The 17,431-nt window shown below is 44.6% G+C and overlaps 1 protein-coding gene across 1 annotated transcript in view; it reads right to left on the bottom strand.

Annotated features, from left to right (window-relative positions):
- Positions 1–17,431, bottom strand: part of LOC135228835 (arylsulfatase H-like) — a 93,787-nt gene that overhangs the window by 30,353 nt on the left and 46,003 nt on the right. The window contains exon 2 of the mRNA XM_064277894.1: positions 11,895–12,051. The gene's annotated coding sequence lies outside the window, so the exon portion shown is untranslated. The remainder of the gene's footprint in view (positions 1–11,894; positions 12,052–17,431) is intronic.

Genomic DNA, 17,431 nt, shown 5'->3' with positions numbered 1-17,431 from the left:
TAGCGGCTGTAATTACGATCCTTTTATAAGAATCTAACTCGTTGCACACTCCCCATCTTTTGTTGTTGTTAGTGGCGGTTGAATTGGCTCCCACTCATGGCGACCCCACGTACAACAGGACGGAACGCTGCCCGGTCCCGCACCGCCTTCATGATCGTTGGTGTTTTTCATTGCATTCTTGCAGCTGTTGCGTCAATCTATCTCATGGAAGGTTTCCCTTGTTTTCGCTTATGCTGTCCTTTTCTAGCAGTTGGTCTTTCCAGATGACGTGTCCAGAGTAAGCGAGCGGAAGTCTCATCATCCTCATTTCTAAGAGGTGTTCTGGTTCTATTTCTTCTAAGACTAATTTGTTCGTTCTTCTGACAGCCCACGGTATACTCAATGTTCTTCACCTACACCACAATTTGAATGCGTCAATTCTCTGTCTTCCCTTTTCATTGTCCAGCTTTTGCATACATGTAGGTAACTAAAAAGACCATGGCTTGGGTCAGGCACACCCTTTACGCCTCTGTCTAGGACTTCAAAAAGGAGCCCTGGTGGTACAGTGGTTAAGCACTCGACTGCTAACCAAAAGTCGGTGGTTCAAATCCACCAGCTGCTCCTTGGAAACCCTATGGGGTAGTTCTACTCTGTCCTATAGGGTCGCTATGAGTCGGAATCAATTTGACAGCAATGGTTTAGGATTGTCAAACCACTTAAAGTTTGTGAGGTTACACACCTCACAACACAGGTGGCATATAATGGGAATTAATAACCCTGCTATAACGGTAATGTATAAGACTTAGCTCAGCTGGTAGCCAAAAGGTCAGCAGTTCGAATCCACCAGCAGCTCCTTGGAGACTGTGGGTGCAAGTCTACTCTGTCCTACAGGGTCACTATGAGTGGAAGTCAACTCAATGGCAAAGGGTTTGGGTTTTTTTAATTTGTTTTTTGGTATAATGTCCAAGGCATTTCCACACGCATTTTCCCATTTGATCTCAAAATATCTTTCCCTGCCTTCTTTAGAGGGTTAACTGTGACCCTCCCATGTTACGGGAGAGGGAACTGAAAGTCAGAGAGTTTAAAAGGCTTTCCCAAAGCTGGTTAATTGAAGAGCTGAGGTTCCAGATGAGGCTTCCGACTCAAGGCTTGTGTGTGTGTGTGCGCACGTGTGTGCGTCCATGTATCTGTAAATTAGCCAAGAAGAAATTCTTAGGATCATCATCTCATGTTCGGCCTCTCCAACATGATTGCTCAGGCAGCTGACCACCCTTGGGGCCACTGAAGCCCACACTCCAATCTGTGAGTGGTCATCCATTCTCACTACCCCTACAGGCCCCTAGGAATGCTTCTGTATAAGACTCCCGACCCCCTTAAAAGGCAGACTGTGGTTTTCATCTCGGGTGCTGCTGATTTCACATTAATTCACCCTGTGGCCTTTGCAAAGCTTCTTCTCTGGGCTGCATGGTTGTTTCCTTTTAAAATAAAGGGGTTGGACTTAAAAATGTTTCTTTGAAAATAAGAGGAATGAACAGAATTCAACCACACATTAAGAAAACCATACATCATCGTGATCAGGTGGAATCCATACCAGGCATGCAAGGATGGTTCAACATTAGAAAAATCAACCAATGTAATTCACCACATAAAATAAAACCAAGAAAAAAAATCACATGATCATCTCAGTCGATGTATATCATGGACTGAATTTCATCCCCCCCAAATATCTGTCAACTTGGCTAGGTCATGATTCCCAGTATTATAGGACTGTCTACAATTTTATCTTCTGATGTGACTTCCCAAAGTGTTATAAATCCTACCTCTATGATTTTTTTTTTTTTATGATGTAATGAGATAGAGTAGTGGCAGTTATATTGATGAGATCTACAAGGTTAGATAGCATCTTAAACCAGTCTCTTTCAAGATATAAAAGACAGAAACAAGCAGAGAGACAGGGAGACCTCATACCACCAAGAAAGCAGTGCCTTTGGACCTGAGGTTCCTGGGCTGAGATGTCCCAGACCAAGGGAAGACTGATGACAAGGACCTGCCTCCAGAGTCGACAGAGAGAGAAAGCCTTCCTGGGAGCTGGTACCCTGAGTTTGGACTTCTAGCCTCCTAGACTGTGAGAGAATAAATTTCTCTCTGTTAAAGCCATCGACTTGTGGCATTTCTGTTATAGCAGCACTAGATGACTAAGACCATGCATAAAAGGCACTTGATAAAATCCAACACTCTTTCCTGATAAAAACTCTCAGCAAAATAGGAACAGAAGGCAAATTCCTCAACATAATTAAGGACATATACACAAAACCTAGGAGCCCTGGTGACACAGTGGTAAAGCAACTGATGAAAGGTTGGCAGTTTGAAAACACTAGTGGGGAAAGATGTGGCAGTCTGCTTCCATAGAGATTTACAGCCTCGGAAACCCTACAGGGTGGCTATGAGTTGGAATCGACTCCATGGCAGTGGGTTTGGTTTTTTGGCTTTTATCCAAAACCAACCACCAACATTATTCTCAATGGAGGAAGACTAAGATCCTTCCCCTTGAGAACAGGAACAAGGTAAGGACGTCCATCATCACCACTCTTATCCAATACTGTACTAGAAGTCCTAGCCAAAGCAATAAGGCAAGAAGGAGAAACAGAGTGTGTTCAAAGTGAAAAGGCAGATGTAAAACTATCCCTACTTGCGGGTGACGTGATCCTATACATAGAAAATCCCAAAGAATCCACAAGAAGTCTTCTGGATATGATAGAAGAATTCAGCAACATTGCACGTTGTGAGATCCACACACAAAAATCTGTTGTGTTCCTTCACACAAACAGTGAGAATTCCATACAAGAAAACAACACCATTTATAATAGCCTCCCAAAGGATAAAATACCTAGGAATACACCTAACCAGGGATGGAAAAGACTTACACAAAGGAAATTACAAAACACTAGTACAAGAGAATAAAAGAGACCTACGTAAGTGGAGGAAACCCTGGTGGCGTAGTGGTTAAGTGCTGTGGCTGCTAACCGAAGGATCGGCAGTTCAAATCCACCAGGAGCTCCTTGGAAACTCTATGGGGTGGTTCTACTCTGTCCTATAGCTAAGTGGAAGGGCATTCTGTGCTCACGGATTGGAAGACTTCGTATAATAAAACAAATGGAATGGACTCAGCGATTTCCTGGTCCCCTCTGACTGAAGTTGTATAATCCCATAAGGCATTTCCCAGCCACAGGTGAAGTAAAAATAATAATTAGTTTTATAAGCCTTTTCATCCAAGGAAACCACCTGGTGACCTGAATATCACCAACTTGACCTTTGGCACTTCTCAGTGAGGAAAAACAGCCTTAATATCATTAGACCCACTTGTACACAGATTCAATCAGCTACAGGAGAAAAGACCTGTATTTTACAGTCAACTAGTAAATAAAAATAAATAAATATAATTATTTATTTTATTTTTAGTAAATTCAGACCAAGACAGACCAGGAAGAAAGGCCTTGAAATCTACTTCTGACAATCACCCAATGAAAACCCTACGGGTTACAGCAGAATATGGTCTGCTATAGTCCTGGAAGATGAGACTTCTAGACTGGACCACAAATAAAACCAAGCTAGCTGCCATCGAGTCAATTCTAAATCATGGTGACCCCACGTGTTACAGAGTAGAACTGTGCTCCATAGGGTTTTCAAGCCTGTGACCCTTCAGAAGTGGATAGCCAGGCCTTTCTTTCTATGCCTTTGAGTGGATTCAAACCACCAACTTTTCGATTAGTAGGCAAATGATTAACAGTTTGTGCCAGCCAGGGACTCCTCTAGGTTGGAAGGCACTCAAAATACACAACGCCCACAGCAATGGACTCAAGCATACCAATGAAGATGGTGCAGAACCAAGCAATGTTTTGTTCTGTTGTGCACGGAGTTGCCATGAGTCATAGCCAACTCGACGGCAAGTTAGCAGCAATAATAAATTCAAATGCAGCCCACCCATTAATAAGAAAAATACTTCATCTATTAACTAACATATTCTGGAGGCCTGGTTGCACAGTGGTTAAGAGCTAGGCTGCTAACCAAAAGGTTGGCAATTCCAATCCACCAGCCAACCCTATGCGACAGTTGTACTCTGCCCTATAGGGTCACTATGAGTCGGAATTGACTGGACAGCAACAGGTTTGGTTTGGGATTGGATAGAATATACTCTAGGTGTCAAACTACTCCCGTAGTGCCTGTGCTGTTTAAATGAAAGAGAAATCTCTTTCTTCCTTCCCACACACACCTGGAGAGCCTGCGAACATATACAAACCCATAACACACTCGCATAGTAAGACCCTCAGTGCAGCTCAATTCTCAGTGTTGGACCCCAAAGTCAGCTGGATAGGAGTAATCAGTGTTTATAATTATAACCCAGGGAAGACGTTCAGCAGAATCCAGCAGTTTGTGTCTTCAAGTAGAGAAAAGGACCTATCACGCTTCTTATTTTTGCCCCTGCTTCCCTCTTTGCTATGTGCTCGGAACCCAAACTTGGGGATGGGGGTGGTTCATGAAGCCCCCTTTCCTCATCAGCTAAAGTGGAGATGCCCTGGTACCATTTACAGACACAGAGCTCAAGGCATATGCGTGGCTGGGGATGCGAGCCAGCTTAGAGAACCAGGCAGACGGCACCAGAGCAAGAGTCTCAGCTTTGGCACTGCGGACATTTGGGGCTGGGTGATTCTCTGGGGTGGGGGTCCTCCTGTGCACTGGAGGGTGTTGAGCAGCTTCCCTGCTCTCTGCCCACCAGAGGCCAGTATGACCTGCCCTCCCAGTGTGAAATCCAGAATGTATCCATACATGGCCAAGTGTCCCCTGGTGATCAGAGTCATTGGTTGCAAACCTCTCCCATAGATATAGAAGGATGGAGGGACGGACAGATGAACGGATGGACGGACAGACAGAGGGACCGAGGGATGGAGGGACGGAGGGAGGGAGGGAGGGATGGAGAGAGGGAGGGGTGGAGGGAGGGAGGGAGGGATGGATGGAGGGAGGGAGGGGTGGATGGAGGGAGGGATGGAGGGAGGGAGGGAGGGAGGGAGGGAGGGGGGATGGGGGAATGGAGGGATGGTGGGATGGGGGAATGGAGGGATGGTGGGATGGATGGAGGGAGGGATGGGGGATGGGGGTGGGGGATGGGGGAGGGAGGGAGGGTTGGATATTTAGATAGGCAGATAAGATGGATATCAAGTAGGCAGATGATAGATACAATAGACAAACAGATATTGATAAATAAAAATGATAGATAATGGATGAATAGGTAGAGAGATGGGTAGATGGATGGATAGATAAGATAGATAGACAAGTAGATAGATATTAGGTAGGTAGGTAGGTAGATAGTAGATGACAGATAAATAAGATAGAAAGATATAGATAAATTGACATTTTGGGGTGGATGATTCTTTCTTGTAGGATGTTCAGCGTTCCCTCTGGCCTCCACCCCCTAGATGCCAGCAGCTCCCACATTTCTGACAACATGTCTTCAGAAGTTGCCAAGCGTCCCCTGGGGAGGGGGGCAATATAACCTCTTCTCCCCCTCCTCCCCTCCCCCGAGAACACCTGAACTAACGTGACATTGTGTTCTTGTGTGACACCAAAGGCTGGATATTAATGATTCAAGTTTCTGACTCCCTCGGCCAAGGGCCATGATTTAGAATGCAAGCCCTATGGGTCTACTCTATTATCTGTAACTAAATATTATCATAATTAAAAGTTAGACCGTTTCTTAATTATCTTATTTTAGTAACTCACTACGGGATCGAATTTCATACAGTCCGATTATTGTTTTCTCGTACGATTCCATGCTGTATTAGTGGTTCCTAAAGCTTTCTAGAGATTCACAGAAATTCACCGGCTTTCCCCAAACTGCCTTATATTCAATATTTTGGGGATGCCGTGGTTAGGCATCATAAAGGCGAATATTAAACGATATGGAAAACTTTTAAATGAGTCTGTTATTAAAAGCATTGTTTTTCTTTTCAGCCATCGGAATAAAGCAAGTTTTACATTGAATGAGATAGATTCCACACACCTAATTCTTTGCTTTTTACTCTGACAAACACTAAGGAGTCCTGGTGGTGCAGTGGTTAAGCGCTTGGCTGCTAGACGAAAGGTTGGCGGTTCAAACCCACCAGCCACTCTATGGGAGAAAGATGTGGCAGTCAGCTTCTGTAAAGATTACAGCCTAGGAAACCCTACGGGGAGGTTCTACTCTGTCCTATACGGTTGCTGTGAGTTGGAATTGATGCAACAGGTAAGAAAAACACTACCAATACGAAATTAAAATATAGCCAATATGAAGTAAATTTACCATAAGGAAATCCTAGCCTCTGAAGTGGCAAAAACTATTATTTTATACTAAGTACGTCCAGAAGGAGTCCTGGTAGCACAGTGGTTAAGTCCTTGGCTGCTAACCTAAAGGTCAGCAGTTTGAACCCACCAGCTGCTCAAGGGAGAAAGATATGTTGGTCTGCTTCCATAAAGATTACAGCCTTGGAAACCCTGCGGGGTGATTCTGTTCTGTCACCCAGGGTCACTACAAATCAGCATCGGCTCGACAGCAACCAGTTGTTTCAGTATATATGTCAAACTTCGATTTGTAAAAGCAGACAAAATAATAATATAGAATTTTCATTTATTTGTTGCAATGGGATCTGTTGCATCACCCCTGCCTTCAGTGATTATAATAGATGCCCTCTCAAAAAATAAGAAACAAATCCTTTGGGTTTCCAACCTTATTCACACAGGCTTCATAAATCTACTACCAACCCACCGTCATCCACCTCCATCATCTTTCAAAGCCTGCTTAATTGTCTCCATAAAAATGGCAAATATTCTTAAACTTGAATGCCACAGATCGCTCTAAAATCCACTGCAGAAACTAGAATTTGGCTCCTCCAGTGTGCAGTCTGTGTTAGCTCAGCAAAAATCAGGGAAACCCCCCATGACATGGCTGGACTCAATGGCCGCAGCAATGGACTCCAACGTGCCAATGGTCATGAAGATGGCGCCGGACCAGACAACGATTTGCTGTGTTGTACGTGGGGTGGCCGTGAGTCGGAGCCGACCAACCACAACAGTGCCCACCCGCAGGCGAATGGATAAACCACCTGTGGAACAGCCAGGATGCAATGTACCACTAGCCAGCATAAAAAGGAACCAACTACGGATACAGACGACAGCATTCCTCCCTGGATCTCAGAAAGACGATACTGAGTAAAGCCAAAACCAGCTGGAGGAGCATATACTGTATGACTCCTTTTACACAAAATTCTAGAAATTGCAAAATAATATGACTTGAGAAAAGCAATAATCAGCTGTCCGCTTCCAACCGTGCTGATCGTTAAAAAAAACAAACCCACACAGCTAGAATTATAATAAACTTAGCCCATTTACTTACTTGCAGCAAGTTGCTTCTTTGGCTTCTACGTTTGTGGACGCTGGTCCTGCAAGACGGAGTTCCTGCCAGAATTCTAAGTCAGTGTCATCACCATTATCATTAAATATCAATTAAGTGCCCAGGTGGGTCAATACCCCAGCCCATCAATTATTTTTATAGCTAAGCATCACCTACTGGGAGGGTTGTGTATACTTACTTACCTATAAGCCTTTCAACTGGTACTAAAAGTGCATCTATACTTAAAGGAATTTAATGAAATCGAATATATTTTCCCCCAAGATAAATTTTATAAAATGTAATTAATGGCCACAGTTAGGCTTTGGAAGGATGGAGGAGGGAATAGAACAAGATTAAGGTGGATATCACCATTTTAGATATTACTCCATGCTTTGCACTGTAGCTTTTATCTTTCAGTCTAAGTACATCTTACAGACATCCCATCATTAAGCCGGCGTGCACAGGTCTTAGGTGAGAGAGTTCGTTAGCTGCATTTATAGATGGAAGTATTGCAACAGGGGTACATCCTTTGTCTTAGTTCTCCAGTGCTGCTGTAACAGAAATAACCACGAGGGGGTGGCTTTAACAAACAGAAATTTATTTTCTCACAGTTCAGGAGGCTGGAAGTTCTAATTGAGTGTGCAAGCTCTAGGGGAGTCTCTCTCTCTCTCTCTATCTCTGTTGGCTCTGGGGGAAGGTCCTGGTCTCAGCCTCTCCAGCCAGCCGTCCTTGGAGTTCCTGGCTGGTAGACTGGTCTGTCTCTGTCATCTTCTGACCGTGTGGGTCTTCTCTCCCTGTCTGCTTTCTTCTGTGTCTAAACTGCTTCTTGATAATCTCAAAGTGATTGCATGAAGACACGCCCTACACTGACTGGCAGCCCTGGTGGTGCAGTGGTTAAGCGCTTGGCTGCTAACTAAAAGGTCAGCAGTTTGAATCCACCAGCCTCTCCTTGGGAACCCTAGGGGCAGTTCCACTCTGTCCTATAGGGTCGCTATGAGTCAAAATTAACTCGATGAGGATAACGGGTTACACTGAGATGGACCCATTAGCATAACAAAAAAAACCTATTCCCAAATGGGATGACATCCACAGCTATAAAAAAAAAAATAAATAAACCCACTGCCATCAAGTCAAGGCCAACTCACAGTAATGCTATAGGACAGAGTAGAACTGCCCCATAGGGTTTCCAGGAAGCAGCTGGTGGATTTGCGCTGCTGACCTTTTGGTTAGCCGCCATAGCACTTAACCACTGCGCTATCAGGGCTCCTCCACAGGTATAAAACAAAAAATAGGGGTTAGGATTTACCACACGTATTTTCAGGGGACACAATTCAACCCATAACACCCTTTGTGCTAGCTTGAGTTGGCAATTCACTAAGAAACACTTTTCTAACGGAAGCTTTCCTTGTTTAATTTCACCATTTATTAAAGCCTAGTTGTGTGTACCATGGAAACCCTGGTGGCTAGTGGTGTAAGTGCTACGGCTGCTAACAAGAACGTCAGCAGTTCAAATCCAACACCCTCTCCGTGGAAACTCTATGGGGCAGTTCTAGTCTGTCCTATAGGGTCGCTACGAGTCAGAATCGACTCGATGGCAACAGGCTTGGTTGTTGTTTTTTTTTTTTTTTTGGTTTGGCATGTATCATAAATAAAAGAGGGGCTCGATGAGGCTGAGCAGAGATGCAAATATGAAAATTCTCCTGAAAAAGACAGACAAGCCAACAACCTACAATAATACACGCCAAGGCTAAGTAACTTCCAGAGAGGCAAGCAAAGGGCTCACAATGAATGAAGGGCATATTTCTTATTATCGTTATTGTGATACAATTATACACAACATGTGCCAATTCGGCAATTTCTACAGGTGCAATTCAGTGACACTGATTGCATTCTTCAAGCTATGCAACCGTTCTCACTCTCCTTTTCCAGATTATTCCACCGCCATTAACAAAAACTCTAACCAAAAAACCAAACCCATTGCCGTCGGGTCGCTTCCGACACTTAGACTTCCAGGACAGAGTAGAACTTCCCCCTGGGGTTTCCAAGGAGCCCGGGTCTTTCTTCTGTAGCGCCTCAGGAGTGTTTGAACAGTCAACCTTTCTAACAGTAGCCGAGTGCGAGCCGTTGGCATCATCCAGAGACCTGGTTTGTCCATACAATAGAATATTACTGAACCGTAAAGAGAAATGAAGTCCTGGTATGTACTACAACATGGATGAACATTGAAGACATTACACTGAGTGGAATAAGTCAGTACCAAAAGGACAAATACTGTATTTTTCCATTTATATTCAAAGCCCAGAAGAGACAAATTCATAGAGACTGAAAGCAGATTTCCAGAGGGAGATGGTGTCATGGACGGAACCATGCCCCGCAAAACATGTGTGTATCAACTTGGTTAGGCCATGATTCCCAGTATTCTGTGGTTGTCCTTCATTTTGTGATTGTAATTTTATGTTAAGAGGATTAGGGTGGGGTTGTAACACCACCTTTACTCAGGTCACCTCCTTGATCCAATGTAAAGGAAGTTTCCCTGGGGTGTGGCCTGCACCACCTTTTATCTCTCAAGAGATAAAAGGAAAGGGAAGCAAGCAGAGACTTGAGGACCTCATACCACCAAGAAAGCTGTGCAGGGAACAGAGGGCGTCCTTTGGACCCAGGGTCCCTGCGTCTGAGAAGTTCCTCAACCAGGGGAAGATTGAGGGCAAGGACCTTCCTCCAGAGTCGACAGGGCAAGAAAGCCTTCCCCTGGAGCTGATGCTCTGAATTTGGACTTGTAACCTACTAGACTGTGAGAAAATGGATTTCTCTTTGTTAAGGCCATCCACTTGTGGTATTTCTGTTATGGCAGCACTAGGTGACTAAGACAGGTGGATAATGGAGAGTGACTGTTTAATGGGTATGTTGTTGTTGTGGGCCATCAAGTCGATTTCGACTCCTGGAGACCCTATAAGATAGAGTAGAACTGCCTCGTAGGGTTTCCCAGGTGGTCATCTTTTCTCCTGAGGAGTTACTGGTGGGTTTGAACCACCAAACTTAACTATCTCACCACCAGGGCCCCTTTTAATGGGTATGGGGGTTTTCTTTGGGGTTGATGGAAAATTCTGAAACTAGATTGTCTTAGTCATCTAGTGCTGGTATAACAGAAATACCACAAGTGGATGGCTCTAACAAAAAGAAATTTATTTCTTCACAGTAAAGTAGGCTAAAAGTCCAAATTCAGGGCGTTACCTCCAGGGGAAGCCTTTCTGTCTCTGTCAGTCTTCTCATCAATCTTCCCCCTGGACTAGGAGCTTCTCCGCGCAAAGACCCCAGGTCCAAGGGTTGCACTCTGCTCTCGGCACTGCTTTCTTGGTGGTGTGAGATCCCCTCTTCTCTCTGCTTGCTTCCCCTTCTTTTCATCTCCTGTAAGATAAAAGATGTTGTAGGCCACACCGTAGGGAAACTGCCATTACATTGGATCAGGGATGTGACCTGAGCAAGGGTGTTATAATCCCACCCTAATCCTCTTTAACATAAAATTACAGTCACAAAATGGAGGACAACCACACAATGGGAATCATGGCCCAACCAGGCTGACACATATTTTTGAGGGACACAATTCAATTCACCACATAGGTAGAGATGATGGCTGTACAACACTGAAAATGTACTTGTCCTAGGCTGGGTTCTCTATAGAAGTGGAACCAGTGAAGCGTATCTAAAAAATATATCTATAGATATCTATATTTATCTATATATATTCCCATTGCCATCGAGTCGATTCCAACTCATAGCAACCCTACAGGACAGAGTAGAACTGCCCCACATGATTTCCACGGAGCTGCTGGTGGATTCGAACTGCCAACCTTTTGGTTAGCAGTCAAGCACTTAACCACTGTATCCCCAGGGCCCCATTTATCTATAGCTATCTATCTATCTACATTTATCTATATAGAGAGATACATATTACTGCCCATAGAGTTTCCAAGGAGCAGCTGGTGGATTTGAATTGCCAGCCTTTTGCTTAGTAAGCAAGGTCTTAACCACTGCACCACCAAGGATTCTATATATATGGGGTATGTATATACACATGTGCACACACAGACACACACACACACATATAGAGAGAGAGAGATTTATCTCAAGGAAATAGCTCATGCAATTGTAGAGGCTGAAAAGTCCCAAGTCCATGAGTCAGGTGTCAGGCTTCTCCTGATTCATGCAGCTCCCAGGGCTGAGGAACCCAAGATCAGCAGGCAATACCACAGACTGCTGGCTCATGTCCCAAGAACCAGAGGTCAGACAATGAGGAGTCGAATGCAGAATCCAGACAAAGAAAAAGCCAGCCAGCTTTGCCAGAAAGTCCACATATATTGGATGCAGGCCACATCCCCAATGTAACTCCCTTTAGAACTGATTTGCTGATCACATCAGATCACATCGTGGAGATGATTACATTATATCACAAAATGAAGGATAACTACATCATTACATAACTACCAAACTTACATACCTCCCAAGCTTGTGTGTCAACTTGGCTGGGCCGTGATCCTCAGTGGTTTGGCAGTTATGATGTAGTTTGGCACTCGTATGATGGTGTGATCACCTCCATGATGGGATCTGCCGTGAGTAGCCAATCAGTTGAAAGGGACTTTCCTTTGGGGAGTGGTCTGCAAGAAATATAAGTGGACATTCTGGTAAGGCTCGAGGGCTTTGGCTCTCTCTGGATCCTGCAGCTGGCTCCCGTTCCTCTGACCACCAGTTCTTGGGACTTGAGCTAGCAGTTATCTGCTTTCTTACCTGTCAGTCTTGGGATTCATTGGTCTTTACAGTCTGTGAGCAAGAACCCTGCTGTCTGATCTACTGATCTTGGGTTCACCAGCCCCTGCAGCTCCATGTATCAAAAGTCCCCAGCCTGACCTAAGGATTTGGGACATTCCAACCTCTACAACCTCGTGACCCATTTACTTGATTTGAATCTCTTTATATAGATATTTATACACACACTTTACTGGTTTTGTTTCTCCAGGTGTCTTGATCATCTAGTGCAGCTATAACAGAAATACCACAGGTGGATGGTTTCAACAAAGAAAAGTTTATTCTTTCACAGTCTAGTAGGCTACAAGTCCAAATTCAGGGAGCCAGCTCCAGGGAAAGGCTTTCTCTCTCTGTCAGCTCTGGAGGAAGGTCCTTGTGATGCCTCAGTCTTCCGTTGGCCTGGGAGCATCAGCGCAGGAACCTCAGGTCCCAAGGGTGCGCTCTGCTCCAGGTGCTGTTTTCTTGGTGGTATGAGGTCCCCATGTCGCTCTTCTCGCTTCTCTCTTTTATATCTCAAAAGAGATTGGCTTAAGACACTATCTAATCTTGTAGAGCTCATCAGTATAACTGCCACTAATCCGTCTTATTACATCATAGTGAGAGGATTCACTACACAGAGGAAAATCACATCCGAAGACAAAATGGTAGACAATCACACGATCGTACAAGGGAATCATGACCTGGCCAAGTTGACAGATATGTGGGGGGGACACAATTCAGCCCATGACACCAGGCGAAGACATTAATCACAGTACTAAATGTCACTGAACTGTTCACTTTAAAATGGTAAATTTTATGTTACATTTATTTCACCACAATTTTTTTAAATGAGAGAAAAAGTGGAGATAAAAAGCGCATATCTGAGAGTAGATAAAATTGAGTGTGTTACCTGCCCAAGGTAGTAAGTGGTTTGATCCCAGGTGGTGTTGAACAAGAACCAGTACACTCAACTACCTACAGACCTGGCCTCCCAGAAAAGAACAGACATGGGATTTAACCGCTTTTTTATTAATAAACAAACTAGGACATGTTTGCTTCACAAATAAACCCCTTCTTCCCCAAACCCCAGACCCAGCTCTCAGTGCAGACACACCTTACAAGCTTGAGGTCCACCTTTTAATCTGTTGCAGGCAGGATCCTTCAAGCTGCATCATTTGCTTGATAAAAAGTAGGATTTAAAGTCTCCCTGCAAATTGTCAGGCAGGGGTGGGTCAGTGGTAGAACCCTCGCCTTCCATGGGAGAGACCCGGGATGGAATCCCGGCCAGTGAGTCTCATACACGGCCACCACCTATCTGTCACTGGAGGCTTGTGTGTTGCTAGGGTGCTAAACAGGTTTCAGCGGAGCTTCCAGACTCAGACAGACTAGGAAGAAAGGCCTGGCAACATACTTTAGAAAAACCAGCCGCTGAGAACCCTGCGGATCACAAGCATCCACAAACCATCACGGGGATGGTGAAGGACCAGGAAGTGTTTTGTTCCGTTGAGAACTGGGTCTCCATGAATCAGGGGACGACTCAACAGCAGCGGACGCCAAGCTATACGAGGAGCCCTGGTGGCACAACAGTTAAGCACTCTTCTGCTAACCAAAAGGTTGGCAGTTCAAACCTACCCAGCAGCTCCTTGGGAGAAAGACCTGGCAATCTGTTCCTGTAAAGATCACAGCCTAGGAAACCCTATGGGGCAGTTCTACTCTGTCACATGGGGTCACTATGAGTTGAAATCAACTGGGCGGCAGCTAACAACAACAATTACTGTATGTGTGTGTATGTACATACGTAAACACGTACAATGTGTGTGTGTATAAACACCCATGCACACACACAAATGTTCAATTTATTCGTTTCAAAATGTCTGGAGCAGAAAGCTCGGCAGGAAAGAGCTAATTCCAAGATTAATACTGCAAAACAGCTGTTTCCAAGCTCAGACGCGCACAAACAAATAGAAAGATTAAAAAGAAAAAGCAGAAATCTGAGCCCAACCCTAAGCTGCTGATTCAGAAACTCAGGGACAGAGTTAAACCGGTAATTTGCACAAACAGCTGCAGACATTTCTGAAACAGGGCCGGGCTGCGGGAACCCTGACATCCGGCTGCCTGCTAAACAGGGGGCACACGGGTATTTTTTGAAATCACAGAATGAATCTCAGAGGTTAAAAAAGGAAAAGTGAATGGGAACCTCATTGGCTGTATAAATGCTCACCAAAAACGCAATAAAATATTGTAATAAGAAGTGAAATAAAAACGGAAAGTGATCCGTCCAAACCAGTTACAACCCTCGCCTCCAGCTGTCACGCCAACAGATGTTTTCCTCGGGGTCTGTGAGGGCTGTGAGGAAGCTCGGGGCCCTCACCGCCCCATTGCCAGGAGAGACATTCCCGTCCAACAACAACCGTAGAGGTTTTCCTCTGTATTTGCTCTGCTTTTCTGAACAAAGAGTCCCAGAAATGACCTCCAGACTCCTGTAACCACAGCTCTTTCTCCCCAGAAGAACTTCATTTTCTGGTTTCTAACAAAGATGACTTCAGTAGACTTTTCCTCTTCTTACCTCCCATTTTGATAAAGATTGTTAAGAACAAAAACAAAACCAGCTGCCTGGAGTCAACCCCAACTCATTGCAACCCCATGTATTACAGAGTAGAACCACCCCACACCGCTTTCTTGGCTGCAATCTTTAGGGAATCAGATCGCCAGGTCATTCTTCCACAGGAGGAAAAAAAAAAAAAAAGTGCCCTTACTGGTTAATATTGTAACTATCAGATCTAATCTCTTGGAAATCTTAATTCTTCAGTAAAGCCAAAATACCTCTCTTCCTGACCTTTTATTGCCTATCGTAAATCTCCAGTGAAAAAAAAAAAAAAAAAGCCAAAATCATATCAGTGGGAAATTTTTAAAATGGAGTAAGTGAATTCTATCTATCTGTCTGTCTGTCTGTCTATCTATCTATCTAATTATAAAAAAATTTTTTTTTTGTATGTAACCCTGGCGGCCTAGTGGTTAAGTGCTAGGGCTGCAAACCAAAAGGTCGGCAGTTCAAATCCACCACATGCTCCTTGGAAACTCTATGGGGCAGTTCTACTCTGTCCTATAGGGTCACTAGGAGTCTGAATCGACTCCGTGGCAACAGGTTATCTATATAGAGATAGAAACAGAGAGACCCACTGCCATGAAGTCAATCCTGGATTCAAACTGCTGATCTTTTGGTTAGCACCTGTAGCTCTTAACACTCCACCACCAGGGTCTCCATATATACAGAGAGACAGACTATATATACTATATATATTCTTAAAAGCATAAAATATCTATATTCCTAATAACATCAAAGCCAAATTAATTATTTTGGGAACAGGGATTTTAAGATTGTCTTCTTGTATGTAACCCACATGAAAATTTCTTATGATCCCCGAAAATTCTCAAGTATTGCCTTTTCAAGGAAAGAACATAGTGACTGGCTGCAGAAGGCTAATTCTTGCCACAAGGAGTTGTTCTCTTTATATGCCTTGAGAGTAAAATTTTAAACCACAACTCAGGATAAAGCTAACCTAAGTGGAATACAAAGAAGAAAGAGGAGGAGGAGGAAAAGAAGGATAAAATGAGGAAGAGAAAGGAAGGAGGGGGAGATGAGGGAAGGAAGGGAGGGAGAGAGGAAGGAAAGAAAGGGGGATGGATGGATGGATGGATGGATGGATGGATGGATGGATGGATGGATGGATGGAAGGGTGGGTGGGTGGGTGGATGGATGGAAGGATGGATGATGGTTGGAAGGTTGGTTGGATGGATGGATGGATGATGGATGGATGGATGGATGATGGTTGGATGGATGGATGGATGGATGGATGGATGGATGGATGGATGGATGGATGGATGGATTATGGAAGGAAGGAAGGAATGGTGGCCAGGTGGGTGGGTGGATGGATAGAAGATCGATGGGTCATAGAAGGAAACAAAAAAGGAAGGTGGAATAGAAGAGGGAGGATAAATCAGTCTCACTGGGGGTGGGAGTAAGTAGCATTAATTCTCTGAGTTGATGGCAAGGAGACAAAACAAACAGAAAGGATTCAAAGACAAGCACATTGGAGAATGAAGCAGTGGGTTGAGAAAGATGGACGTTGGGGTGTCTTCCTGTTCCAGGTGTCTCATCTTTTCCCTCTGCTTTCTGAGCAGAGTGGGATTCACTTGGAGATATAAAGGGGCCCCTGCTCCATCTCCCAGCTGGGGCCCTGGGAGAGCTGAGAGACCCCGAGGAAAACCATGATCATGTGTGTGCCTTATTTGATTAGTGGGGGCCCCGGCCAGCCTCCAAGAGTCTCCAGGACAGCCTGGAAGCAGCAGCATGAGTCCCCATCTTCTGAGAGACTCAGGAGTGCCCACTGGTCTGGGAGGGGCACCCAGGGGCTGCTGGAACATCTATTGCCCCTGGGGAGAAACCCTGCAAAGTCATCATTGTAGGCACTCAGAGTATAGGTTTGCTGTGACCAAATTGTGTGGTGGCAGAAGTTGATCATTCAGGAGTCATGAGGTTACTTAGTTCCAAGCATTAGTTGCCATTAGGGTTGATTTCGACTCATGGAGCCCCCATGAGTGTCAGAGGAGAACTGCACTCTATAAAGTTTTCATGGCAGTGATCTTTACAGAAGCTGATTGCCAGGACTTTCTTCTGCAATGCCGCTGGGTGGGTTCATACCGCCAAACTTTCAACTAGCAGCCAACTGCATTAACCATTTACACCGCCCACACCTAACCAGTTGCCTTCGAGTCGATTCTAACTCCCGGAGATCCCACATGTATCAGAGTAGAACTGTGCTCTGTAGAGTTTTTTTTGGTCCGATTTCTCAGAAGTAGATCTCCAGGCCTTTCTTCCTAGTCTGTCTTAGCCTGAAGGCTCCTCCAAAACTTGTCCACTATGAGTGACCTGCTGCTATTTGAAATACTGGTGGCATAGCTTCCAGCATCACAGCAACTCACGAGCCACAACACACAGCATATGACAAACTAATAGATGGGTGGTGGGTATATGTATGAGTTTATATATAATTATGTTTGCATATTATATATTTATTTATTTATGTTTGGAAACCCTGGTGGCGTAGTGGTTAAGTGCTACGGCTGCTAACCAAAGGGTCAGCGGTTTGAATCTGCCAGGTGCTCCTTGGAAACTCTACGGGGCAGTTATACTCTGTCTATGGGGTCGCTATGAGTCGGAATCGACTTGACGGCACTCGGTTTTGTTTTGGT

This window comes from Loxodonta africana, chromosome X, assembly GCF_030014295.1.
Source record: "Loxodonta africana isolate mLoxAfr1 chromosome X, mLoxAfr1.hap2, whole genome shotgun sequence".
In the NCBI taxonomy this organism is placed as follows: Eukaryota; Metazoa; Chordata; class Mammalia; order Proboscidea; family Elephantidae; genus Loxodonta; species Loxodonta africana.
The sequence above is the reverse complement of the archived record's forward strand: the minus strand, read 5'-3'. Positions and strand labels throughout refer to the sequence as shown.